Below are 8,899 nucleotides of genomic sequence, written 5' to 3'. Positions count from 1 at the left end.
TGCCCTCAGCACTTGCCCTTGGGCAGTCCAAAGAAAGGGTGTTTCATGGTGTTCCCAGGAACTGCTCCAACAGCTGTAGACTTCCCCCTGCCTTCTGAGGCTAAGGATGTGGTGACAGCAAGAAGACAATTGGTGGGATTGGAGGCCACTTGCTGCTTTTTGGTCAGATGTAATGTGTAATGGGTGTGTAATTGTGTAATGGGTGTGTTTCCGAGGAGAAAACGTTCCGTAGTAGCAGAATGGTTTCCGTAGACACCAAGTAAGTGCCACACTGTAGGGTGAGCCTTCAGGCCCTGCAAGCCCTCCCGCAAACTTAGTGAAGTATCGAAGTGTGAACTGACTGCTGGGAGCACGATGCTGGGAGCATTGATGGGCACGGCAATCTACAGCTGTGGTTCTTGGAACAGTGGTGGCTTGTGGCTGAAGTGCTGCTGTTTGAGAGGGCAGCGGTGGTGTCTGCTGCTGGGCAGATGCCTGGGAGTGGGTCATATCCAGGGGGCAGCGTAGGCAACACGAGCAGGATGTTGGAAGACGTGGGATTTCCTTGAAACTTCACCTGTTCGTTAGCTTTTCTCCTGTGGCTTGGAGTCTCTCCCGTAACTTGTGACCCATGTCAGATAGTGGGGTTTCTTTGGTTTGGTTTGGTTTTTCTCGATCAAATGAAAAGGGTGGGTTTTACCGCGGGAAAGATTAAGGAGGTTTTAAGAAACGTTGGAGAGAGCTGTCTAATGTTTCAATCAGGGCATCCAAGCTGTCTGCTGTCAGCGCAGAAAGGAAGGCACAAGCTGCAGGGTTATTATTGGCAAAGGGATGAAATAACGTTTATTGTTGATTGGGCCCTTTATCGTTCTTAAAAATGAAGGAAAGACTTCCGAAAAGCAACGTCAGTCTTGTAGGACGTTTATTTTTGCCAATCTGCACTCTGGGAGTCCTTGAGGTCCTTGGGGGTGAGGGGGCGTGTGGCTGCAGTGGCGCTCCCAGCCATGTCTGCCAGGCAGGGCCCGGCGCCCAGGGCCTGGCGCCCATGGAGAGCGAGGTGTTGGCCGGGCCAGCGCTTGAAGCGCTCGGGCCACCGGGCAGGGCAGGCGCAGCGACCGGCCGGGGACGGGGGTGGGGGGGGCGGTGGCCGCCTTCCACGGGCTTTCAAGAGAATAATAACAAAATTTAACAGTAAAATAAAAATTTAAAAATACAACAAAAAACACATTCAACCCGAACATTTTTCTGCAGGAAGTGGGCTGTGACAGGGGAATTGTCTCCAAGAAGGCCCAGGATCGGGGCAGGCTCTGCGGCGGGGGCGACTGCCGCTGCCGGATGGGGAAAGGCACCTTCCTCCCCACTCCCAAAAAGCTGGGAAGGGATAACATCTGCCTGCAGCTGCCTGGAGTTGCTGTTGGCCCTGGGCTTTCTGTGCCACTCGTGGCCACGAGATGATGGCAGCATCACTCCAGCCTTGGGACAGACGGCCTGAAGCCCAGCCCTAGGGCCTGTGCAGGGCAGGCCCCTGAGTGTGAGGGGGTGTGGAGGTGTGGAGGGAATGGATTACCTGGGCTTTGGTAATCTGGCCCCTAAAAGGACTAAGTGACCTCTTCCAACAGGAGAAGACTGAAGCAAGTGGTGCCAGAAAGAACTGGAGTTTCTGGAGAATAAAACCTGGAAGTATCCCCCTGAAAATCCCCCCAGGTGGGCAGTGGTCTGACTTCCACAGACCGGTCACCTTGGCCAGGAGCATCCCGGCAGTCCTGCCGGAAGTGCATTTGCCCACGATGTAATTTCCATTTGATGCTGGCAAAGCCCCTCTGGGTGAACCTCAGTCCCTGGAATGAGTGGACCAGGCTTCCAGGGCACTAATTGCAGGCGTTGTGTTGAAGGGAAGAGCAGGGGAGCCTTTCTCTGGCCCAGAGGAGCTGCAGTGTTTCCCTCTCTGGAAGAATAAGAAATAAAAAAATAAAAACCAAACAAGAAATAAAAGAAAAGAAAATGAAAAATAAAGAGAATAAAAAATAAAGGAAATAAAAAAGGAAATATAAAATACAAAAGAAAATAAAAAAATTAAAACTAAGAAAACTAAAAAGGAAATAAAATGAAAAGTGAAATAAAAGAGAAAAAAAATCTTTCCTGGGCACCCCGGTTATTTCCTCCCCCCCCGCCCTCCGAACCGTAAATTGGGGTCACCCCTAAAATGTGAGAAGGGGACCCCAAAACGTGGGGGGAGGAACCCTAGGGACCCGAAAAAGTGGAGGGGGAGCCGCGAAATGTCAGGGAGGGGCCCCAGAATGGATGGGGCCCCAGAAAAGTAGATGAGGCATGCGCAGTAAGAAAGCGAAGCCAAAAGGTCACGTGGTGGGGAGGGCTCCAAGCTTGCGGTGTCGGTGCATGCGCAGTCACTTGCGAGACGCCCGCGATCACGTGATAATTCAGGGCAGGCAAGAGAGGGAATGATGCATGCGCAGTGACTCTCATGACACTGCAGCGTCCCCTGCTGAACTTAAGGGCGGCACAGCAGCGAAGGGACCTGCGCACGCGCGGTGCCTGCCGCGGCTGCTCTTGGAGTCCCTCGGGTCCCACCCGCACCGATGGGAAGGGCAGCGGAGAATGGGGAGCGGGCCGCGGCCCTTCGGAGGCCCGCTCAAGTGGGCGGGGCCCGCCAGGGGGCGGCCGAGCCGGCGGCACCGAGCGGGGAAGGAGCGGCCGCGCTGGGGCCTGGCCGGTTCCCGGGGCACGACGGGATTTGTGGTCTCCCGTCTCTCCCGGGGTGGGAGGGAAGACTAAAATGAAGATTTTGAGGTGAAACCGTAGAAATTAGTGAGGGACATTCAAAAGGTAAAGTCGGGGACCGGGAGTGCGAGCGACGGGAATATTTTCAACGCCTTAGCAAAGATGGCGCCCCCTGGACCTGAGGTCTTGCGAGGCCGTACAGGAAGATGGTGGCCCTCGGACCAGAAGTCCTCCAATGCCGTACAGAAAGATGGCGGCCCTGACCCGGAAGTGCGCCGAGCCAAAGTAAAGATGGCGCTGCCAGGAACAGAAATGAGCCGGGACAACACTAAAGATGGCGGCGCGAGGCCCCCTGCTTCAGAAAGGCGTCTATCCTGTTGCCTGAGCTCCACCCCGACCCGGACCTCCACCCCGCGCTCGCAGTGCCGTCTCGCCGCGGTGCTTCCCGCTGTGGGGACAGGGCGGGGCTCTCGGCGGCGCCGGGCGCCGGCGGCAGGTTCGTGGGCGGCGGCAGGCACCGGAGCGGGCAGCCCCGCTCGGGGACGCGGCTCGCGACTGACAAGCGAGGACCCCAGGCAGAAAACGGACCGGCGCTCAGGCGGCTTCGCCGCCCCGCCCGGCCGCCCCGTTCCGCTCCGCTCCCGCCCCGCTCGGTCCTGCCGTGCCCTGGAGATGCTGTCGGGGCTGCGCCGCCGCGTTCCCCGCCGGGAAGCGACCCACGGCGGCAGATCCAACGTCAGGCTATCCAGGAGATCGTCCCCGGGGTAAACGGGGCCCGGCGGGGGCGCGGCCGCTCTTCTGCCTCTCCCGCGGCCATCGGGGACTGCAGGCAGGGGAAGCGACAGGCAAGTTTCTCGCCTCTGGGGAACCGCACCTGCATGCCGCCGCAAGGAGAAGGGGCGGAGAGAGCGGCAGGCGGGAGGGCCGTGTTCGGATGTGCCCTGGCATTGCAGTTCCTCGAGGAGGGTCTGTGCTGCCTCAGGTCCAGAGGAAGCGGATCTTGCAGGACCCCTTTGTTCACTCGTTGAGCTCGCAAGAGACACAGGGGGCATGAAATCTCAGGGTAGCTGCACCTGCCGTGGGGGCTGCAGGGAGAAGCAGCTAGGGGGGGTTGCTTTCTGCTCGTTCGCCACCTTCCCCTCGGTTCCCTGGGACTCCAGGGAATCCCAGCTCCCCTTGGCTTCTCCAGGGGCCTCGCGGCAGGGTTTCTAGGTGCGGCCCTTGGAACTGATTGCTGTTTTGGGGCACGTCTCACCGGGCAGCCTGTCTTTTAACACTTGCTGGGGCAGGAGAATTGTAGTGGCAGAAAGCAAAGGAAGCCCAGAGCCTGGACTAGGAAGGCCCAGGCCTCTGGCAAGCCCAGGCCTTGCTGCTCGGTGCTGATTGTGCCCGGGGCTTGTTCCTCACCGTTCAGTTCCAAATGAGAGGGGAGCAAGAGGCAGAACAGCCCGTTGCTGCTGCTGGGGCTGAACTGTCTGCAGTGCCTGGGGGTCAGACAGGACTTGGCCCCGATGCCTGCATTGCTCTGCAGCGGCCAGGGAGGGATGCCAAAAGTCATCCCCCCGCGTGCTGTGCTGCACAGCAGGGGCTGGGTAGCCCGGTTCCCAGCCGGGGGACCCCGGGGGAGGTCATGGTGGGGCTGAGGGGCTGCTGCTCTCTGGGCCTCTCGGGGTTTGCCTTGGAATCCCAAAGCCTCTGCCTGCGCGGGGGGGATGAGACAAAGGTGACTGTAAATTGGTTTCTTGTGGAGTGTTCTGGTGCCAAGTTAATGCTCTTGGCTTGTTGTGTGTCAATTCCCATCGTCAGTCAGGGCTTCGTGGGGAGCGTTGCTGCTGCTGCTGCTGCTGCCGCCGCTGCCAGGAGAGAGAAATCCTTTGGGAAGCTGGGATAGAAACAGCAACTCTGTGAATTGCTCACTTTTTCCTAGGTAAGAGCAGGTTTTAGGGAAGAAATGCCAGTAGTGAGTAATCAGAAGAGAAAGGTGAAAGCCAAGAGCCTTTGACTTTCCCAGTGCACTTAATTTTCTTGTTCTCCTCTGTTTCAGGACAGGGAAAATCATTGACTTGGGTCCAGCAATGCCACAAGTGTTGGGGTGTGAGCAGCCAAAGGCAATAGGCTCCAGCCCCACTGACCGGTGCTGGGGGCACCTGGTCCTGCCTGTGGGGTGGGGTAAGTCAGAGGGACACGTTTCTCTTCTCCTGGCTGTTGGCATTAGCTCCCTGGGCACTGGCTGTGTTTCCCACTGCAGGCTGGTCCTTGCCGTGTGTGCTGGGAAGGGCGGAGAGGAAGGGGCGAAGGGCCAGGTGAGCGTGGGGTCACAGAGCTCTGGGGTTGGACTGTGCTGAGAGGGCCAGGTTGGTCCCTGTTGGTGAGCCTGAGCATTGGTTTGGGGGTTCAGGAGCCCGGGGGGCCGAGCTGGGGGGTGTTTGCAGCTCTGCCAGGGCTGGGGCTGCCACAGCGCTGGAAGAAAGCCTGGAGCTGGGCTGGGCCGTGGGACAGATGCAGGGGAGCTGGGGGAGGGTTTGGGACTGCCGGGAGGGAAAGGAGGGATGGATGGGCTGGATGGAGCCATGGGCATGTGCTCGTGGGAACACACTTGTCCAGAGCACTGGGATCCGGGTCAAACTCTAGTTACCCTCATGTGCGGGGATGCAGGGCCTGAGGGATTGGATTTCTCTGGGGGTTTGCAGGAGACCAGGAATGAGAGGAAACGCGGTGCCAGAGCAGGCTGTGTTTGCCTCTGAGGACAGAGAGCCTGTGGGCTGAGGTGAGATTGCGGTGAGTGTTGGGATGAGCATTCCAGGGAACGGGGAGCTTGGAATTCCAGGTGCTGATGGAACCATCGCCTTAGGTGTGTTTAGTTTGTGTCTATGGGAGCTGGGATTCAGGCTGGAGAGCTGTTGCTGGGAACAAAGGGTGGAGAAAACCTGCTCCACGGATGTGTAAGGAAGGATGAAGTAGCAGGGAAGGGGAGTATTTCTATACAGTATCAATATTCTCCATGTGGGATGGAGCAGCAATGGGGATGGTTGGGTTTGGCCTGGGCCGGTCAGGATCTGCCATAAACAACCCACCAGACCCTGAACCCTCACTGGACATGTCCAGCCCCTCAGCAGAAACCCAAGTCGTTCATTTGTTACAGAGGAAAAATGATTGGTAATTGCTTCTGATCTGTGGAGAATTTCCTTTGGAATGATCAAGCAGAGAGCATATCAAGGCAGGCAGAGCATTTCTTTTGCCTTTTTTTTTTTTTTCTGGTTTGTCATTTTCTCTGTGGTTTCAATGTGTTTTGTGTGCTCCTGTTCAGGAAGCAGCATATTTTTACCTTGAAATTCGGGTGGTTTTGTTTGTTTGTTTAGGGTTTTTTTCTTTCCCAGATGAATCAGGCCTAGTCCGGTGTTATCCTACAGGACTGCTTTGGTGCTGGGTCAGAGAGAGAGAAGGGGAATGACTTTTCATTCTCTTCCAAGCAGAAGTGGGAGGTTGTCTTGCCCCTCCTCAAAGCACTGCAGGCACATGGGAGTAGCTCAGTGCTGGCCCAGTTCTCTGAGAAACACCCATGGGGGGAGGTTTAAGTCTTAATGACAATGCTCTGGTCTCTTGGTGGCAAAGACTGGGTCCTACAGTCCCAGCCTGATGAGGGAGAACAGGAACTTCTGTTCTTTGTGGCAAACTTTCTGTTACTCCTTGTGCAGTCTTTTCTTTCCATTGTATGTGTTACTGTCCAGAATCTCTCTGAGGAAAGCTGTTAGAAATTTAAAGGTAGGACTGGAATTTGGATCTGTTCCCTACAAACCCTGCAAAGCCTGAAGGACCGGGCTGATGACTGCTCTTAACAAAGGTGGTTTATTAATATTCCGTCAGACTTCCCTCAGCTCTGGGCAGGACAGGCAAGGGTTAGGGTCGGGAATTGTGCAAGCAAGACCTGATGATTTCTCCTGTGCATGTGTCAGTTTGGCTGGGCTGGGGCAAGGAGGACTCATGTGGGCACCTCCGGAGACAGCGGGAACGGGAGTGTGTTGTGGAGAAGGAAAATTCCAGGTGGTGGGTGCTGAGAAATTTGTCCTTCCCTTGTCCTGTGCTCTGCGCTTAGCAATGGGTGAAGTGCAGAAGTTTCCTGGGGACCCTGGAAAATGATGCCGGGTCTGGTAAGAAAAGTGGGGCCAAAAGAGCAGGACCTGGGTCTGCGAGTGTGGGAGAAACAAGGGAGAGAGCAATGGCGGGGTCGTCCTCTGCCTCCAGGAGGGAGGGCAGCAGGAAAGGCCATGGACTAAACCACTGAAGTGCTGTTCCCCAGGGAGCCCCTGCACAGCACTGAACTTGCTTCTGCACTTGCTGTCCCTTTCCCAGCGGAGCCGAAGCGTCGGGTGCGGGTGCTGGGGGGATGGAGCCGCCCAGGACAAACTGGGAGGGTGTTTGCGAAGGAAGGGGGTAGAAGGAGCTCTTGACGTGCTTTTTTTACTTCTTCATCCCACAGAATTGCCACGAGAGGAAATACCTCAGAGGGGCTTCCCTCCAAATAAGCCCTGAATATGCCAGGAGGTTTCAGCTGGGAGAATGGAGCTGTGGAAGAAAACCACCCTAAAAATAGCCAGTGGGGATCATCAGGTTTTCCAGCCAAGAAAAACAAGGACGGAGATGAGGGAATCGGGTTCCAATTAATAATGATTTGGTGGGTGTAGGAATGATTTCTGTGTTTTCCAGTCCCTTTTGATGATTTTAAAATCATGGCTTTAGCAATCAACTAAATTGGAGATGTTGTTTTTGAGAGGAAATGATGCCAAATAAATGCAGAGAGAGAGCATGGAATCATCCTGGGATCCTGAAGTGGTTTGGGTTGGAAAGGATCTCAGGGATCATCTCCTTCCACCCCCTGCCACGGGCAGGGACACCTTCCAATAGACCCTCCAGCCTGGCCTTGGCCACTTCCAGGGATGGGGCAGCCACAGCTTCTGTGTGCCAGGCCACCTCCCCACCCTCCCAGGGAAGAATGTCTTCTTCCTTATGTGCAATCTTTCCCTTTCTTCTCTGCAGGAAGCGGGCTGTGACAAGGGAATTGGCTCCCATGAGGCCCAGGATCAGAGCGGGCTCTGCACAGGGGACGACTTCCACTTCCGAACGGGGAAGGGCACCTTCATCCCTACCCCCGGCAAACTGGGATGGAGTAACATCTGCCTGCAGCTGGCTGGAGTTCCTGTTGGCTCTGGGCTTTCTGTCCACAGGCCGGGGATCATGGCCAGAGTCCTTCAAACCTGGGGAACAGTGGCCTTCACACCATCCCCGCAGTCCATCCAGGGCAGGCTGCTGCCCATCGGCCCCTGATCGCAGGTGGATGTAGAAGTGATGGTGTTTGTGATCAGGGAATGCTGATTGTATTTCCCTGACTTTAGCAACGTGGTCATTAAAAAGAGAAAAATAACAGGTCTATGGAAATTGATTCCTTTTTTGCAGGGAGGCGGTTTGCAAGGACAGAGGGGTTGCAGCACTCCAGATTAAATCTTGTTTCTATAATGTTAAAACTGTGGGCGAGGCGAGGGGCGGTGGCGGACGGGGCGGGCCCGGGGGTCCCTTCCCCGCGGGGTCGCAGCCGCGGGACTCGCCCCGCGCGGCCCCTCCCGGCGCGCCCCGCCCGTCATTGGGGGCTGCGGCCGCTCCCGGCGCTGCCGAGGCTGCCGGGGAGGGACCGGCCTGTGCTGGGGGAAAGGGGGTTCGTTCCTTGTGTTCGAGGGCGGCAGCGGGAGCGGCGCTGCGGGGCGGGACGTGCGGGAGGTGCCGGGTGACGGCGGGGAAGCCGCGGCGGGGCCCGGGGGCTGCAGCTCTCTGGCTTCCCGACTCGCTTTGCAGACACTTGCCACCTTCAGAGGAGGCACAAATCCTCGCGGAGCTGAGCAAGGGGTGCGGGGAGTGCAGTAGGGTGCAGCGAGCTGGGGCGGGGTTGTGACCAGGGGAGGGTGTGCACAGTCCCCTAAAACCCGCACCCAAAACCAGCCCAAAAGAACCCCAGAGCCCAGAGCGAAGCGCCGCGGGCACCGGCCCCGCCCTCCTGCTCGCGCCGGCCCCGCCCCCCAGCTCGCCCCGCCTCCTCTCCCCGCGCGCCAGCCTGTGGCTCCACCCGCCCTTCTCTCCCCTCCCATGCGGGACAGCCCCAGGTGTGGCAGTGAGGATGATGAGGGGCGGGACA

At 57.3% G+C, this 8,899-nt stretch overlaps 1 long non-coding RNA gene across 1 annotated transcript; it reads left to right on the top strand.

The window, feature by feature from the left end:
- The first annotated feature begins 5,397 nt into the window (after positions 1–5,397).
- LOC113980468 lies at positions 5,398–7,530 on the top strand. The gene is made up of 2 exons (XR_003538143.1): positions 5,398–5,485; positions 7,196–7,530. It is a non-coding gene; the product is annotated as an uncharacterized LOC113980468 (long non-coding RNA).
- Positions 7,531–8,899: the final 1,369 nt, after the last annotated feature.

The sequence above is a fragment of the Neopelma chrysocephalum genome, unplaced genomic scaffold, assembly GCF_003984885.1.
Source record: "Neopelma chrysocephalum unplaced genomic scaffold, ASM398488v2 Primary Assembly neopelma1_94309, whole genome shotgun sequence".
Lineage (NCBI taxonomy): Eukaryota > Metazoa > Chordata > Aves > Passeriformes > Pipridae > Neopelma > Neopelma chrysocephalum.
The sequence above is the reverse complement of the archived record's forward strand: the minus strand, read 5'-3'. Positions and strand labels throughout refer to the sequence as shown.